Source organism: Notothenia rossii, assembly GCF_949606895.1.
Source record: "Notothenia rossii genome assembly, chromosome: 6".
Taxonomy (NCBI): Eukaryota; Metazoa; Chordata; class Actinopteri; order Perciformes; family Nototheniidae; genus Notothenia; species Notothenia rossii.
Genome location: NC_136909.1, coordinates 59,219,019 through 59,238,343, shown reverse-complemented (window position 1 = coordinate 59,238,343; position 19,325 = coordinate 59,219,019). Strand labels below are relative to the sequence as shown.

General features: G+C 44.3%; 2 protein-coding genes across 2 annotated transcripts in view; one reads left to right on the top strand and one right to left on the bottom strand.

Moving 5' to 3' along the window:
- LOC307042245 (uncharacterized protein) overlaps nucleotides 1-19,325 on the top strand; it is a 492,007-nt gene that overhangs the window by 242,296 nt on the left and 230,386 nt on the right. The gene's annotated exons all lie outside the window — the stretch shown is intronic.
- The window catches only part of LOC307042868 (adhesion G protein-coupled receptor A2-like), a gene marked incomplete at its 3' end in the record, with an annotated part of 148,307 nt that overhangs the window by 5,919 nt on the left and 123,063 nt on the right, over nucleotides 1-19,325 (bottom strand). The gene's annotated exons all lie outside the window — the stretch shown is intronic.

Below are 19,325 nucleotides of genomic sequence, written 5' to 3'. Positions count from 1 at the left end.
CGTAACGCCCATATTTGCCTATAAATAGTCAAAGAAACGCCCATTCATTCATTCATTTTGACTGACTTTATGAAGAAGATCGCAGGAAATGACGACAGAACAGCTAAAAAAGACATCTCACACCGTGTCAGATTTAGGTTATTTTGGGGAGGTCGAGATAAATCATATTGTTTGGTGGATGCAGTTTGAACAGAGTAGCAGCATGGAGGTCGGATCGTCACCAAAATAAATAAATAAGTGGTCCGAAAAAGTCTAATGACAAAATAAATACACATAGCCTAACCTTCCTCAGGCAGTGTGTTTGTACCGACGAAAGGAGACACCCCCTTGATGAGAAACTGTAAGAAATGATCGGGGAATCCCTCCGGAGTGGAGTCATGATGACTGGATCTGAATTATTTGTTTGTATTTGGTGGTTTGTGTTCCAGCTGTCGATCAGCAACTATTTATCCATAATCCATCAGTTAAAGAAAATACAACTAATGTGTTGTGTTATATTAGCTGTACAATTGACCACATGTGGTGTTCTTAGTTTCCATACCTCCTGTGTTTTACGAGCGACTTATCAAGTCTTAGCAAACGGCATAAAACACGATTAAACATGAGAGTATATAAAACCATGCTCGTATCTATACAATCTATAAAAATACAAAACGGCCTCAGTTTAGACGTAATTCTGTCCTTCTGCACACCGCAGATTAACATAACATATTCGAGGTAGTTTTCAATAACATATCGGTATATATGTATTTCTCCAAGTTAGGTGTGCACTGAGGAGTCTCAAACAGGCGTTTGTTTAATCATTTTAATATTGGCATTAATCAATGTTTGCAAATGAATTCTTAATGAGAGGTAACATTTTATTTATGGTATTATTTTCACATATTTCTCTCCATTCTTCCTTCTGCCAACGGTGTCGCAGTTTCTCGTCTCTCCCGTGTTTGTGCTTGGTGTGTACACGCATGGGTCAGAGTTTGCGTGGAGGACCACACATTTTCCTGTCAAGTTTGTTTTTTATAGATCGCAAACATTGCGTAGAAACTAGCGTACGCCATCTTTTCAGTTTACGCACCGTTTATAAATGAGGCCCCATGTCTGTGCTGCGGCTCTCATCTCAGCTGTTAAAGAACCTGAAGTCCGTGGCTAGATGAGTCAAACAGAGTCCTGCCCTGACCTCCATACAGGAAGCACCTGATCCTGGCAGGAAGCTGCACGCGCTGCTACGTTCCCCCTCATTTGCAGGCATAACCCGACCTGTATCAGCGTGGGTACAGGAGCTCATTGCTGGAATGTGTGGTGCAGACATCTGCTACCCATCACACTGTAGCCACTGGAGAAAGAAACAGATGCATCTTCGTTGACATGTCTTCATGAAAACAAAAGGGGGAAAACTGTAGAGGAATATTAATAATTCCAATGCTTTGGAAGTGTGGAGTGGGGATAATTTCATCCTGTCCCGTCATTATTCTTGATAACAAGAAGCTAGCATCAGGTGTAGAGCATAATCCCATCCCCACAAGCCGGTGGACATTCCCATACGAAGCTAAGGGCTGTTAGAGAACCACACTGAATCCAATTTGTAATTGTTTGTTACAAGTCAATGAATAAGGTATTGTAAGGTGGAGTTGTGCGGCGGAGAGGCAGATGGATCCAAGCAGGGTGAGAGCAGGGAGCCCAGAACGTTATCATTGTAATCCCATAATGCAGGGATCACCAACTACATTTGTCCAAGGGCCAACATGTATCCAATAGACACTTTCGCGGGCCAGCAATTTTTGAAAGTAATCAGAATACAGTTACAGTTACGTGTCTTAAAAACGTATTCAGATTACTTTTAGAATACTTTTGGAATGCTTTATTTTTCCATAGCAGATGGGTTTGTTTTGGTGAACAGGAGACACTTATTTTACTGTTTTAATGGCTTATCAAGAACTCAAACAAAACATCTTGGTGTCATTCTGGACAGCTCTCTCATCTGCACCCCACATAAAAAACATCACCCGGACTGCATTCTTTGTACTGTCTTAAAACCTTTCCTTGGAATATGTTATGAATTGTAAGGTGTCCTTGGGTGCTTTGAAAGGCGCCCCTAAATAGAATGAATTATCATTATTTATTATCTGAAACGATGTAATAACTTTTAAAACTGTTTCCAGTCACTTGCTCCATGCATTCAGCAGCAGCAGGCCATTCACTTTAATTGTATCCCCTTATGAAATGTCATAATTTCGACAATAAATAAATGCTACATAAACGTTATCTTGCACATTTTATCTAACCATCTCCGTTTCTAACTATAGGTTACTTGCGTAACCCCAGTTCTCAGAGTAACATGAAGTGAGATGTCTCACTATGGGATGCGCCTCATCGTGGAGCAAACAGAAGCATCAATCTCACATACTCCAATCCTGATTGGCAGGTGATCTTGACGTCAGCGTCAGGGAATACACCCCCTATAAGTAACTTGCGATACGTTGCATGCGTCATTCAAAATAAGCACCTCTTCTCGCTTCACCATAGCAAGGAGGGCCGTCTGGTGAGACATCTCACTTCATGTTACTCTGAGAACTGGGGTTACGTAAGTAACCTTTAGTTCTCATTCATAACACTCCGTTCGATGTCTCACTATGGGAAATCGTAACTCCCGTATTGCCAGACGAACTTATCTTGAAAGTCACCAAGACCAACCAGAACCTTACAATTAAATCTCTAACTCAGCAGGGGGCCCAGCACTGCTCGAGCCACACTGGGAGTAGAGACGTCTAGCCTGTAAAAGCGGACAAAAGTGAGCGGCGAAGACCAGCTCGCTGCTGCACTAATGTCTTGAATGGAAACACCCTTGAACAAAGCCCAGGATGTAGCCATTCCGCGAGTCGAGTGAGCACGCAAACCCGAAGGTGCCTGCAAACCCTGACTCGTATAGGCCAAAGCAATTGCCTCCACAATCCAGTGGGAGAGCCGTTGCTTGGTAACAGGCCTGCTCTTCTGAGGGTTAGCCTAGGACACAAAGAGTTGGTCATTATGACGAAACTTCTTTGATCTGTCCATATAAGTGCGTAAAGCACGGACTGGACACAGCAAATTTGGCTGCTGTTCCCCGGAGGGACACAGCAGCGGAGGAAATGCTTCAATGTCAATTGGAGTACATGAACCAACCACCTTAGGTACAAAGGCAGGGTTGGGCTTCAGTAACATCCTAGTATGCCCTGGGGCAAACTGGGTGCATGAAGGATGCACAGACAGCGCATGAATGTCACTGACACGTTTGGCGGAAGCCAGGGCCAGTAGCAGCACTGTCTTGAGTGACAGGTGCTTCATGTCAGCTTCTTCCAAGGGTTCAAATGGAGCTCGAGTGAGTCCATCTAAAACCACTGTCAAGTCCCATAAGGGCACCAGTGACCTGGAGAAGCTTGCGAGCTCCCTTCATAAAACGGCAGACCAGGGGATGCTGGCTGGCCGTCTTACCCTCAAAGCCCACATGGCATGCGGCAATAGCAGCCAAGTACACTTTGATCGTGGAGAAAGCTCTGTGTTTATCAACCAGGTCCTGTAGAAATGATAAAATCACTCCAACAGGACACTGAAAGGAAGTGTGCCTCTTTTGAAGACACCACTCCTCAAACACCCTCCACGTATAGTCATAGAGAGGCCTGGTGGAGGAGGCTCTCGCACTCTGAATAGTGGTTATCACCTCTTGCGGGAGACCCACTGTACTTAAATTGTACCACTCACGGGCCAAGCCCAAAGGGCCATGCCCTCCGGGTGTGGGTGAAAGACCGTCCCCCCCGCCTGAGACAGTATGTCTCTGCTTAGGGGGAGCTGCCACGGCTGACCGTGCAGCAACTGATAAATCTCCGCCAGCCAGTACATTGCAGGCCAGTGTGGAGCTATCAGGATCATTGTGTGGCGCTGTTCCCTCACTCTGGCCAGAGCTTGGGGTATCAGGGCCAGGGGTGGAAATGCGTACAGGAGGACCGGGGGCCACTCGTGTGCGAACGCGTCCACGCCTAACGGTGCGTTTCGATCGCGCATTGAGAAGAAAAGCTGACAGTGAGCATTTTCTTTTGATGCGAACAGATCTACCATGGCTCGGCCATCCAGTTTTAGAGCGGCTACCCAGCACTGAAACTCTCTCATGTGTAAGCGTCCCAGTCGTATGACCAGAATGGCTGACGCCATGATCAGCCCCAGTAACCGCAGGCATGATCTGAAGGGAACATGTTTGCGCAGCCGGAAACGAGCGAGACAAGCTCTGAAAGCTTTCACTCTTCTCGCCGACAAGCGGGCTGTAAAAGGCACCGAGTTTAGGTGTAAACCCAGGAAGAGCACAGTCTGTGCTGGGCACAGCATGCTCTTCTCCGTGTTTATTATGAAACGCAGGTTGAGCAGGTGCTTTACGAGGACATTTGTCTGCGTAATAGCCTCCTCCTTTGACTGTGCGAGGAGCAGCCAGTCGTCCAGGTAGGTTGCCAGGCAAATACCCTGTTGTCTAAACGGGGCTATCGCGGCTTCCGTACATCATACAAACACTCTTGGACTGAGAGACAGTCCGAAAGGGAGTACTCTGTATTCGTAACAGACCCCCTGAAATGCGAATCTCAGATATTTCCTGTGTGGGCAATATACTGGGATGTGGAAATACGCATCTTTCAGGTCGACTGATGTAAACCAGTCGTTTTGTCGCACGAGACGCAGCAGAGATGTGTGAGTGAGCATTCTGAATTTGTATCTTCTTAGATACGCATTCAGAGCCCTCAAATCTAGTATTGGGCAAATTCCGTTCCCTCCCCGTTTGGGAACGGGGAAATACTTGGAATAAAAGCCGCTCTGGCTCTGCTCTGCGGGTATTATAGATATAGCTCTCTTTTCTAGAAGTGAGAGGATCTCCCTTTCTAGAATGAGGGCTGACTCCCCTCGGGCCTGTGAATATACGATGCCCGAGAAGCGAGGGGGGGGACAGCGAATTGGAGTTTGTAGCCCTGTGTAACTGTTTTTAACACCCAAGCAGACGTTGTGAGCATCTTCCACTGTTCGCTCCTTAGAGTCAGTGGAGATGACACGTGTCCTGCACCCTGAGTCTCTATTTGTTGTGTTATAGGGCCCTCTAGTGTCTGAACACGGTGGTACCCTGATTTGACGATTCCTACCGACACTGCGCATGCGCGAGACGGAGGCGTCATCGCAACCCCCACCGGCACTGCGTCTGCACGTGACGGTGGCGGCCTCATGGCCCCAGTCGTCACTGCGCATGCGCGAGGCGGTGGTGCCTTCACAGACCCGTTTATTGTCCGTCTTTTGAGAGTGCTCGTAGCTGCTCTCAAAAGGGGAACAAATGGCGGGCTGTTTATTGGTTTTATTGTTTTTATTGTTTTGAGCTGCGCCCTTGGCCTGAGGCCTGGATGCATCAGCGGAAAATGCTTTATAAGAGAAAACGGAACAATATTGTGACAACAAGTGTATTGGTGCACTTGAGGATGGCGTTGAGGCATCTCTCGAAGCAGCGGGAACACATCTGGAGCTGGGGAACCATGGACTTCCAGCTCTGTCAAGGAGGGGAGAAGAGGGGGCTGTCAGACCGGCCGCTTCTTCTTCCTCGCCTGCTGGCCGAAATTCTGGGTTGGCTGTGCCTGGGCTGCAGCAGGAACCGGAGATTTTCTGGGCCAGTTTGTCCTCGTCTCCTGCCTGGGCTGGGGACTCTGGGCGGACTGTGACCTCTGCAGCTTGGGTATCTTGAACCGAGCTGCTGGGGCGGCCTGGGTGAAGGACTGCCGCCGTGGAGGTAGCGGCTGGACCCGTCGAGGGAGACAAAGGTGGAGGGCCTCGTCTTCCTTCTTTTTGGACTCGCATCTCTTCTGCATAGAAGCGAACGCAGATCCAAAAATTCCCTCGGGAACGATGGGCATGTCCAGCACATCCTCTCGTTCCCGGTCTGGGAGGTTGGTGAGGTTGAGCCATCTCGCTCTTTCCTGCACCACCATAATTCCCATAGCCTTGCCCGTGGCCTGGACGGCGCAGCGTTGAACACGGAGACAGATGTCTGTGATCGCGGCTATCTCGTCCAGTACTGCCGGTCCAGGGTTGCTTGACATTTCCTCGCACAGCTCCGCTTGGTATGTGGTTAGCAGCGAGGAAATTTTCAATGCCCTGGCGGACAACGCTGCGGCTTTGTAGGACCGTTCAGTCATGGTTGACTGGAACCGGTCCGCCTTGGCCGGTAGCGTGGGGTTCCTGCTCGGTGCAGACACCGTCCTCGGGAGGAGGTGAGCTGCCACCAGCGGTTCCATCGCCAGCATGCGGAGTAGGCCGAGCTTCTCCATGCCGTCGCAGTCTAGGGAGGAGGCACCCTGGATCGGGGTCTTGTTGCTGAAGGGCCGGTCTCTCCACGAGACCGACACTTCTTCCAACATCTCCGGAAAGACTGGTGTTGCCTCTTTGTCCTCATTGTTTGGGGCAAATTCTTACCCTCGTAACGGGATCTGGAGGTCTCCTTGGCCATTTCAGGCCATGGGATGTCCAGTCTGGCTACGGCACGCTGACACACGGCCTGCAGGTCCATACTTAGACAGGGCGAAGCTGGTGTGCTATCACCCCCGCGAGCAGTCATCGCTCCCGGCGTCGCAGCCTGAGCCGATCACATGAAGACGTTGTCTTCCTGTTCGTCAGATTCGGACAGGAGGAATCCCGAGGCGTCCTCGTCATCCTCCGTATAATCCAACTCTAGGACGTCTTCTGCGGATGGACCAAGGTGAGGTCCAGCCGGGAGCTCCAGCTTGGTATAGCGTGGGGCTCGCTCGCGCGTCCCTCGCTGCTACCGAGTCCCAGCCTGACACGCTGCGGGACTCCGGTTCTGCAGCGGCTACCACTGATGAGCCCCAGACCGACACAGTGCGGGGCTCCATCTCTGTGGAGGACGCCCTCATGTCATGATTTCCATCCGGTAAATCAGGGGACATGAGGGGGTCCTGACTCGACAGGCTAGCTTGGCGAGCTAGCCGTCGGCGGAGGCTCCTCGTGGTGAAACGAGCACATGGGCCGGGGTTGTCGATAGCCTCCTGGGCATGTTGCAGCCCGAGGCAGGACGAGCAGACCTGGTGTGCGTCTGTGTCCGAAATCTTTGACCCACAGCCGCAAAGCCGAGCCTCCGGTTCCCTGGCTCCTCTGGTGTTAGGGAGAGATGTGTCCATCTTGTTCGCCATTACGGCGACGTAGGAAGGACGCGCTCGTAGCAGGTGCGTTAGCCGAGAAAAAATCCTCTCCAACCTGTCGTTAATCCGGGGAAAAGACGACGGTGTAGGATTTATTCCCGAAGAATATTAACTGGTGTGTTAATATTTTTTACTTAATCCTATTCTTCTCTGGTGGAGAGGAAAGTAAAAAGCGTCCTCGCTAGCGTGGTGTCGGTAGCAAGGAGGGTAAGCTAGCAACAGGTGTGCTGCTAGCTTAAATCAAAACCTTACCTTTTCGATTTCCGAAGAAAAAAGAAAAAAGGGTGAGGTCGAATGTGGCACTAACTGGTGTGTTAGTACCTACAATCTTCTCTTCGAAGAATATCTAAGGGTAGCTCGCGAGCGTCCGTCGACCAAATGTTGCTAGGATAGCTTGGTTCCGTCTGTGGACAGTTAAGCTGCGCGGCTGCCGATAAAGAGATGTGCTCTGAAGCGAGAAGAGGTGTTTGAATGACGCATGCGATGTAGCGCAAGCCACTTATAGGGGGTGGATTCCCTGACGCTGACGTCAAGATCACCTGCCAATCAGGATTGGCGTATGTGAGATTGATGCTTCTGTTTGTTCCGCGATGAGGCGCATCCCATAGTGAGACATCTCACTTCATGTTACTCTGAGAACTGGAGTTACGTAAGTAACCTATAGTTAGAAACGGAGATGGTTAGATAAAATGTGAAAGATAACGTTTATGTAGCATTTATTTATTGTCGAAATTATGACATCATAACGGGATAAAATCAAAGTGAATGGCCTGCTGCTGCTGAATGCATGGGGCAAGTGACTGGAAACAGTTTGAAAAGTTATTACATCGTTTCAGAAAATAAATAATGATAATTCATTCTATTTAGGGGCGCCTTTCAAAGCACCCAAGACACCTTACAATTCATAACATATTCCAAGGAAAGGTTTTAAGACAGTACAAAGAATGCAGTCCGGGTGATGTTTTTTATGTGGGGTGCAGATGAGAGAGCTGTCCAGAATGACACCAAGATGTTTTGTTTGAGTTCATGATAAGCCATTAAAACAGTAAAATAAGTGTCTCCTGTTCACCAAAACATACCCATCTGTTATGGAAAAATAAAGCATTCCAAAAGTATTCTAAAAGTAATCTGAATACGTTTATAAGACACGTAACTGTAACTGTATTCTGATTACTTTCAAAAATTGCTGGCCCGCGAAAGTGTCTATTGGATACATTTTGGCCCTTGGACAAATGTAGTTGGTGATCCCTGCATTATGGGATTACAATGATAACGTTCTGGGCTCCCTGCTCTCATCCTGCTTGGATCCATCTGCCTCTCCGCCGCACAACTCCACCTTACAATACCTTATTCATTGACTTGTAACAAACAATTACAAATTGGATTCAGTGTGGTTCTCTAACAGCCCTTAGCGTATGGGAATGTCCACCGGCTTGTGGGGATGGGATTATGCTCAACACCTGATGCTAGCTTCTTCTTATCAAGACTAATGACGGGACAGGATGAAAATATCCCCCCTCCACACTTCCAACGCGTTGGAATGATTAATATTCCTCCACAGAGTTTTCCCCCTTTTTTTTTTCATGATCGAACGGAGTGTTATCAATGAGAACTTTCAATATATTTTAAAAGAGATCTCTCTCTCATTTGCGTGCGGGGGCGGGGCCTCACAGACACCATCTCTCTCGCTCACAGACATGCTGCAGCGCTGTGCAGTGTGCAAACAGTTCTGCCGGTAATGAATATTACATTTTGTGAGGAAACTTTTCCACCAATAATTCCAATAAGTATTCCAAAATGTATTCACTTCAGGTTTAGGAAAGTAACTGTAATCAGATTACTCGTTTTTCAAATGTAACGCCAGCTGAATACAGTTAGCCTACTTGATTTTTGTATTCTGATTACGTAACGCCGTTACATATATTCCGTTACAAACCAACCCTGCTTCTAGGCTACTGTCCCGCAGCTCCAGCCTCTCTGTCGCAGCGGGGCTGCTGCTGTGGTGCCGAGTGCATTAACCAGACTCTTCACAACGAAGGATAACTTCTTCTTCAAGGCAGGGAAGGTTTCGCAGTGCGCAGTCTACTGACCCGCAGCTGCTGCCTCTCTGTTGGACTCCGGTACTGCACCTTACTCACGAGACGTTGTAAAAAAAAAGGGTGGGGGGGGAACGCAGTAACCACTCCAACAACGCCACAGTCACCACCGTCGTGCGGGCCGGATGAGAATGTCTGGCGGGCCGGATGTGGCCCGCAGGCCGCCAGTTGGTGGTCACTACCATAATGGATGCTTCAGGGCCTGAAAGCAGCGCTCCTCGTCCTGCCTTCGGATTCCACTTGACTCTTTGTCTGTGGACTGTGCAGAATTACCCTGTAATTGCTTTGGATTGTTTTGCCTAAATGAAAAACACATACAATTATGATTTGCATAGAATCACTCCTGAGTGATTCAGTGGTGCTGCTGTCTGTGTATGCACAGACTGTGGGGGGGGGGGGGGGGGGGGGGGGGGGAGGGTGTAGGACATGTACATGTCGTAGACTGGGTCACAATTAGCTTATTAAATACAAACTGCTGCACGTCATACCGTGCACATGCACATACTTGGCTTGAGCTCCTGTTATTTGGCTTCCTAGAGAAGCAGCCTTTTTCTGTTTAGCTTTTTTAAATAATAGAACAAATGTGTTTGTTTACAAATCAAATGATGTATGTGCATTGAAAGAGGTTATTCCCCCCTGACAAAAGAAAACAAAAAAGGAAGAATGAGTCTACCATGCAGTCATATATGTTGCCTCATCAGGGACAACACACACATTTAAAAAGCAATACAGAATGCCTACTGCATTATCTTTACATTTGAGCATTTCTTTTATAAATAAAGATATTTTTCAACAAATATTGGAAATGTATAAACCCATCCAAATATATGACATTAAGGGGGCCCTTTCACACTATTTAGGGTTTTCCCTTTCCTGTAGTGTGTTATATAGGTTTTTTATGCCCTCATTGGACTCCTTTGTTTACTCCCCCAACATAGTGACATCACTATGTAACACTCGCAATTCATTTGGCTCGTGCTTCAGCAAATTGTATTTGATAGACTAAGGGGCGGGACATCTCCAAGAGGTCAACCAATCACAACAGAGCCGGCCAGCTAACCAATCAGAGCAGACTGGGCTCTGGTTTCAGACAGAGGGTGAAAAGAGGTGCTGCAGCACAGGCAGTATGAGAAATATAAAGAGCTGTTTGAACATTAAAGGTCCCATGTCATGCTTTTCTGGTTATTACCCGTCCCCTTCTGTGTTATGAAGGTTTTTATGCATGTAAACGGTCGGCTGAGTCACAAACCCTCAAAGTACACCCTGTAGCGAGTAAAACTCTAACACAGAAAATACCTCCCCAAAACGCCTCGTTGGAGATACGTCATTGTCCATTTGATTCTTCCGGGTACGCATGATGTCAACCGTACCCGGAACGAAATGGACCAATCCGTGGAGCCGTTACGTTAAGCCCCCTCTGATAGGTCCAAATTTACCAATCCACGGACTTCCTCACACACACACTCAGTGCAAGCAGCTCTGCTGATTCCTCCTCCCTGGCTGCAGGCTGATAACAGACAGTTGGGATCGAGGCGAAATTCTCTCTGCAGACCCATTCTCACAGCGTTTATCAACCTTTTTCTTACTCAATATTAAGCCACACTTATTGTTTTTACTTCGGCTGTGACTTTGTGTGTGCTCAGGATGAGTTTGGCTGTGTTTCGCTGTGTATCGCTAAACAAGGAAACAACACCTCCTTGGAGCTTAGCGCGATTCACAACGTCCCGACCAATCAGAGCACACTGTGCTCACAGGGAGGGTGGGGGCTGGAGCTACAACGAGCCGTTAAAGGCAGAGAGTGAAATTCAGTGAATACGTAGTTTACAGAGATGCTGTATGAGAAACAAATGTGAGTTTGGAAAATTGCACAATATAAATCTATTCTAGTAGACCTCAACAATGGAATTATGATCAGTGTAAATGGCCATGACATGGGACCTTTAGAGCATGGAGACATGTCACAGTAGAGACACTAAAAGCTAAAACGAACCTGAAGATTTGCAGATTTAAGGCCCCTTTAAGTGATGACGCTCAATTTTGTCACCCAACAATTTTAAGATGAAACCTACTCCCTTAGTCATGGGTTTGTTTTGATAACATACAATGTAATATCTCTTTAACAGTGAAGTAGTAGTCATTATGGGCATATTTGTTATGATCTTTGAATATAGCCTTTAATAAATTTGAGCCCCCTAATGCATAATGTGCATCTTCATATAATGCCACCTCACTTTGCACATACACACAAACGCGTATGGTAGCCTACCCAGTACCGACCAATGATTTTTTTCATTGCAGAGCAATATCCCTTCATGCTGCAGATGTAAGGAGAAGAGGACGATGATTCTATCACACATGAGATACAATTCTCCTGTGCGCCACTGCACTGAGCAGAGAGATAGAGCAACAGAGGGGAGACAGGGAGGGAGGGGGGGAGATTGCCTGTCTGTATCTCTCAGAAAAACAAGAACATAAAGACTCTTGGATTTATTTTTACAGTATTAGCCAGTCAGCAAAAAGGCCATTTTGTTCTGCTTGGCGCACTGTCGGCTGATAGACAGCACACTGCAACAATGCATGTATTCATATTCTAATTAGTCTTATAGAGCCAATTTTTCAAATACCGTGCATATAAAGATGGCCTTTTTTAGACTTTTGTCAGCCTCTTTAAGCAAGACATACAACACTGCTTAAATTATATTTGTCATAAAATGCAATCTTTCTTCCTTAGATTTTTCCAGCATTCTTGTTTAGGTAAAAACACAAAATGAAATTTTGAAAAAAATGCCCATTTTCCAACTATCATTATAGAAAAAGTATTGCTGGGATACTTTTCAACTAAACTCTTGGTGCACATACAGCAACATTGGGATGACAATTTGAGTTAGCCAAATGGACAGTTAGCAGAAAGGCAATTGTATTTTTCCAATGGATTTTAGATATATTAAAGTAAAAGGGCTGTGTGGCAAACAAACATTTAGAATAATTTCACATTGGCTATTGCTTTACAGGACAATTTTCACAAAGGAATAACACATTTATGATTTTGGAAGCTTTTGACTTCTTAAATCACAAGAAGTCAAAAGCTAACGTTAGGTCAAAGACAAACCAGAATGGCATTACGACAAAACCATTCAACTAAAGGCTAAAGGTTAGCAGTCTAATTTAGCCACTTAGCCTTTTTCAAACCATGGAAAAGCTTCAGAGTTCACACATGGGCTGTATACAGAGGTGTTTTATGTTGTCGATTAAAACATAAACTCTTGAGCTTATAATACCAAATAGTTTATATTAGCAACAAGCTAACATGCTAGGACTCATTCCTTCAAACTGAGCAACTCAACTGCTTGTCTACCACCTTCACGAACAACTTCAGTATATCAATCACCAGCTTAAGTGTTACATGCTCAACTGAAAGTGCTTTGACAGAAATTGTAATGAGAATAGCAAGGCTCCTTTATTTCCCCAGCACAGCATTCCATCGGCTGTTCTGAGGTTTTGAACAAGCTCCTTCCTCAGACTCTAAGAGTTACTGCTGATGCAACACAAGTGGTACACGAGAGGGCAAAGACTGCACAAATACTGTATCATGAGACCATTTATGCCTGGGGCTTTCTCTAAGCAATTTGGCAATATATCATTACCTTATATTAGGCTTGTCAAATAGTTCAGAGAAACAGCAGGTGGAGAGATAACAGCAGAGAGGAAAAGCTATTATCAGAATAGATCTACTTAATCATGTTCACATTGTGCCAACCACTTGAAATGCAATATTTGCAAAATTAAACCGTTTATTGCTAATTAGAAGTCTCAGGACAGTCAGAAGTCATTCCTCTATCTTCTAGATACACCTTTTCTTAAAGATTACTCTCTGTCAGAGCTCAGCAAATGACCATTTGAGAAACAATTCAACGTGAATGAAATAATTGGCTCTGCAAAAATGGACTCTCAAACTGAAGATGATTTAATTTCTTAAATTAAGTCAGGATCAATTACTCCAACAAATAAGATTATAGCTATTCTTTCTTTATAAACACACAAAACTTCAGTTTTTTTTCTATCATTTGTTATGTATTTAGCAGTGGTGTTTTCTCTTGGAGGCCAAGGGAAGTCAAGCTTCCCTTGTTTTTTCGGATTCTAGTTATAATTTTAATAAATAAATAAAATCACTTTGTTTAGTTTTGGTAATTCTTCTTTGCTGTGTGTTGCTGCCGGCCCATCTCTCCCCCATTCTCATTGAGTATCATACTTCATTAATGAAAATAAACTAATAATTGACAAATATGAACTCTAAACATCCATGACATAAACATATAATGCAGTATACAAGCCACATAGTTGCACCTGCAAGGTGAATATATAACAACTGGTTAAAAAGTAAATAAACTACAGTGTTTGAATGCGTACAACAGTTTTATGATATCACTGCCCCATCCAAGACACGAGTGGATCTGACTTTAATTACATTTGAGTGTATCGTCAACTTAATGTGTTGCTTAAAATAATACTTCTGCACACAGTATATGTGACAATGTAATGGTTGCACGGCCAGATACAACACATCCTCACTCCCAGGTCGGCCTATGTTGACGTTATGTCAAGTCCCCGTGTCGGCTTTTTCCAACGCAAGGGGGCGGCCCTTAGCGTACATTTTCAACTTTCCGGGATGTCCATAGGCTTCTATATAGCTCCCTAAACGTATGTTGTAGACGACTTGAGATAGCGAGCGAATGCTACCCGCAGATCCATTCTCACAGCGTTTATCAACCTTTTTCTAACTCAATATCAAGCCACACTTATTTTTTTTACTTCTTTATTTTAATTGAATAATGTAGGACTTTTATTGCTGTCAGTTATGGGGAGAGTAGGGGCTCAGAATAGTGAAATCTGTATTGTTTCTGCATTTTTTCCTTCTAATTTTGTTTGATTAATAAACACAAGTTTGAGTCGGTCAGGAACGAGGGTCGGAGCAGCTCATAGCAGCTCATTTGCTTTAGAGAATTTTACACCCGGAAGTAAGTATTCTCTCCGCTTCGCTTAAAAAACCCCGTGATAGTCCTCAAGCTCTGTGATTGGATGTTTGAGTGTGTGCCGAGGGTTACGCCGAGCGTCAAACAATACTTTGAAATGGGATGGAACCACGGCAGACTGTCCACGGGTTGAACGGGTCCACCCCTGTCGCCCCCTCCCCCACCCCGTCCCCAGAACTACACATGCTGGCTATTGTGTGTTTCGCAACATGTTTAACTTCTATGGCACGTCTCTACTGGGAGTTGTAGTTTTAAAAGACGTTTTCATATTTCCCATAATAAGAAGTTGCCAGTATTAAACTGTGTACATCCCTGGAGGTTTAGGGGATAGGAACACTCACATTTAAAACATATAATTAATACATGGGTGAAAATTGCTTGGGCCCATAATGTGCAGCATTAATATATACCCACATGCCAGCTAAGGTCAGAAGAGCTTTATTTAACAGCTGGTCTTATGTCTGTGACCCCTCCTGTTGTTAATTGATAAGCCTGAAACATGCACTTATCAAGGTTCAGAGGCAAATCTGGCAGTAGCCATCGATCATTTTAAGATAAGATATACTTTATTGATCCCAAGTTGGAAACATTTGCGTTACATCAGCATGTGTAAATATGCAGTGGTGTTTATTTGTAAATCATTTAGTATAATCACACAAATTCTGTGTTTTATTGAATAATTCTGTGTTCTTTATTTATTGATTGTTCAATACCTGACAAGGCCGGATATGAAAAACTTGGGTCGCAGGTTCCTCAACAGTGCATTACAAGACATCTATCAATATGTGTGTATACCTCCACCATTAAACTGTCGTATTCTGCAGATTTCTTATACTATCTATACATCTTATAAGAGTATAATACATATGTATAATATCAGTTAAAAATAAGTGCTTAAACATACAGTGGTTAACATTGCAGTAAAGCAATATATTAGTACTTTGTCAGGCTTAATATGTATACCCCCAAAGCTTTTTTCTTATTCAAAATAAGACCTTCTTTAATGTTTAAATAAAGCCTAATGAGTTTGTCTGTCTGTGTCTCCTATTAATATCTAATAATAAAAATAATACATTTCAATAACGTGCTTTAACCACCAGGTGTCCCTTTCTATCAGCTGTGCACCGTTATGGTGTAAATATTAGGGCCGGGACTCGATTAAAACAATTAATCTAATTAATTAGAGGTTTTGTAATTAATTAATCGAAATTAATCGCATTTTTAATCACATATAAATATTTGACCTGAGAACAGTGAGAAGATGTCAATAAAGTGTGCCGTCACACAGAGGTAATTTGAATTGCTTACCGAGGTCCAATGATCTCCAGTCAGGACAACAAATTCGGCTTTCTCCAATAAATTCTCTTTATCTTCCTTTTCATTGTCATAAAGCTACTGGATTCTTTTTGTCACTGTCTTTCTGCATGGCAGCTCATATGTTGTGTCAGACGATGCAATCTGTAGTACCTTTTGCAGCCCCTTATCTTCTACCACTCCAAGTGGTCTACAGTCGAGTGCAATCCAGTGAGCTGGTTATTTTTTCAGACGTGGACTTAGTTATCCTGGCCCTGAAACCAGTCATCTGGTTGAGTGTGGTTTGGGTGTGGGTCATACTTGTCAACCCTCCCCATTTTCGCGGGAGACTCCCGATTTCATTGCCCTCTCCCGGTGTCATATTTCTCCCGCATTTCTCCCGATTTCTGACAAAATCAGATTTACACACGACTGTTTCCACTCTGACTTTAATACAGCTACACCATTGTTTGGTTTCCATGGTAACAGGTCTCTTTAGTAGCGCACGCAACTCAAAGTCTGAGAGGGTAAGGCAGATATTCACAGAAAACAGATAAAAGAATCGACAACTACTCTACTCTCTGCTCACTCCTTTCCTGTAAAATGCAGGTCCAGTCCACACATATGCTTCATCAAGGACGGTGCTACAGGCCGCAAGGCAGTGCACTTAAAACTACAATAAGCATGTTAATGTTAATCTAACAGCTCCGGCGATCCACTAGCACCCCCCCCGCAAATTTTGCATTTTGAAATGCTCCCGATTTCTGAGGGCAACTATGGTGTGGGTCCTTGTACTCGGAGTCGGGCTAACGTCCACGCTAGCTTCCACGCTAGCTGCTGTATGTTTTGCATTGAGGTGATACTTGAGGCTTGATGTGCTGCAGTGATATGCGAATTCCTTTTTGCATACAACCGTGCTCTTATCAACGCTTCTATCCGTCCGTTTTTAAAACGAAATTTCCCATCCACGGGGCCAACCAAAGCGGTCTCATCAGCTTCTTCGTTCATGTTTGACTATTGTTCACTGTGGTTTGTTGTTGTCTGAAGTCATGAACGTTAGTTGGTGCTCCAGTATAATCCATACGCCTGAAGCTCATCCAGTGAGAAACGTTCCGCAGGGCAAAAATAAGTGCGATTAAAATGCGTTAATTTTTTTAACGCGTTAATGTTTGTGTAATTAATTAATCTTAATTAACGCGTTAAAGTCCCGGCCCTAGTAAATATACCAATATACTGATTGGATCAAATATAAAAGTCAGCCGAATTAGTATTGATACTGCAAGGACACTTATTGAAGAGAAGAGAAATTGAAGATTTTGTTTATTTGCTGATATATTTATGATCCACGTCACATATTCAGTTTCGGCGGCAGTTGTTCATGTTTGTCTAGAAGTCTTCTCATCAGGGCTCTATAAATAGCGAACTACGGCAGATATGTAATATTTAATGCAGCCGAACCGTGTATTACAATGCCGTTATGTGATGACCTCCAAAGAGAAAATCAAGCAAACTTGGAATAAAGTATCATTTTATTTTAAAAAAATGTTTTCGTATTTCACATAAACAGGAAGTCCGGTAAACAAAAATGTCCGTGTGGAACAATACCCCAACCCATAGATCCGTGGGTGAATAATGTAATCACCACATTACACACATCCCTTCACATTTAAATTTAAATTTACATTAAAGTATTTCGTGAGGCCTTCTAAAAGGTTTTTAAATATAATTAGGGTTGTAGTTGACGAGTTTGTAAATGATTGCGTTGCCTGGCTGTTCTAGCGAAGCGGAGAGAATACTTACTTCCGGGTGTAAAATTCTCTAAAGCAACAGGCTACTATGAGCTGCTCCGACCCTCGGTCCTGACGGATTGAATTATTCAATAAAACACAGAATTTGTGTGATTATACTAAATGATTTACAAATAAACACCACTGCATATTTACAACTGTTACACATGCTGATGTAACGCAAATGTTTCCAACTTGGGATCAATAAAGTATATCTTATCTTAAAATGATCGATGGCTACTGCCAAATTTGCCTCTGAACCTTGATAAGTGCATGTTTCAGGCTTATCAATTAACAACAGGAGGGGTCACAGACATAAGACCAGCTGTTAAATAAAGCTTTTCTGACCTTAGCTGGCATGTGGGTATATATTAATGCTGCACATTATGGGCCCAAGCAATTTTCACCCATGTATTAATTATATGTTTTAAATGTGAGTGTTCCTATCCCCTAAACCTCCAGGGATGTACACAGTTTAATACTGGCAACTTCTTATTATGGGAAATATGAAAACGTCTTTTAAAACTAAAACTCCCAGTAGAGACGTGCCATAGAAGTTAAACATGTTGCGAAACACACAATAGCCAGCATGTGTAGTTCTGGGGACGGGGTGGGGGAGGGGGCGACAGGGGTGGACCCGTTCAACCCGTGGACAGTCTGCCGTGGTTCCATCCCATTTCAAAGTATTGTTCGACGCTCGGCGTAACCCTCGGCACACACTCAAACATCCAATCACAGAGCTTGAGGACTATCACGGGGTTTGTTAAGCGAAGCGGACAGAATACTTACTTCCGGGTGTAAAATTCTCTAAAGCAAATTAGCTGCTATGAGCTGCTCCGACCCTCGTTCCTGACGGACTCAAACTTGTGTTTATTAATCAAACAAAATTAGAAGGAAACAATGCAGAAACAATACAGATTTCAGTATTCTGAGCCCCTACTCTCCCCATAACTGACAGCAATAAAAGTCCTACATTATTCAATTAAAATAAAGAAGTAAAAACAATAAGTGTGGCTTGATATTGAGTTAGAAAAAGGTTGATAAACGCTGTGAGAATGTCTCGCGGGTAGCATTCGCTCGCGATCTCAAGTCGTCTACAACATACGTTTAGGGAGCTATATAGAAGCCTATGGACATCCCGGAAAGTTGAAAATGTACGCTAAGGGCCGCCCCCTTGCGTTGGAAAAAGCAGTCACAGGGGACTTGACATAACGTCAACATAGGCCGACCTGGGAGTGAGGATGTGTTGCCAGATACGGCTCGAGAAGCTGACTCAGATAAGGAAATATTGTGATATTATATGGTCGATGATCTGATTGATGATGTGATATGAATGATAAGTGTGACACGTCGGCGTGTTCTCTGCATACGCTACGGCAGCTTAAACTGTATTTCCTTTATCCTGTAACATGACTTGATAGATTTAAACTCTGCACACTGAGCTCTGATTGGTCAGCAGGCGGTGCTTACACTGAGTTGATCTCTTTTCTATAGACGCCAGAGGCGGGCAGCTTCAGGTAAAAAAAAAGTTATTTAGCCTTCCCAAACCTGAGCCTCACGCGCCGCCTAAGTCTGTAACCTATGAATGAGGCCCGCCTCCCACGCTGTATCCAGTTCTTATTATACATCCATGGTTTAACCGCCTTTTGGATCAGCCATGTAACCACTTGACCTCCTGTACACCAGCATTTTATCTCCTCATTAGTTAAGATTATATTTATATCTCTAAATCCTGGTTTACTGTTAATCTCGGTCTTATTCTTGTATGTCGTGCAATGTGTACAATAGTTCCGTTTTCTTCTCTTAAATTAAAGTCCTATCTCTTTTGGGTAAAACTTGAGTTTTGGTAAGATGCTTCTGCTTTGGACAAGCTGCCCAGGGAAATACTGTATATATTTGCCAATGATTTTAGAT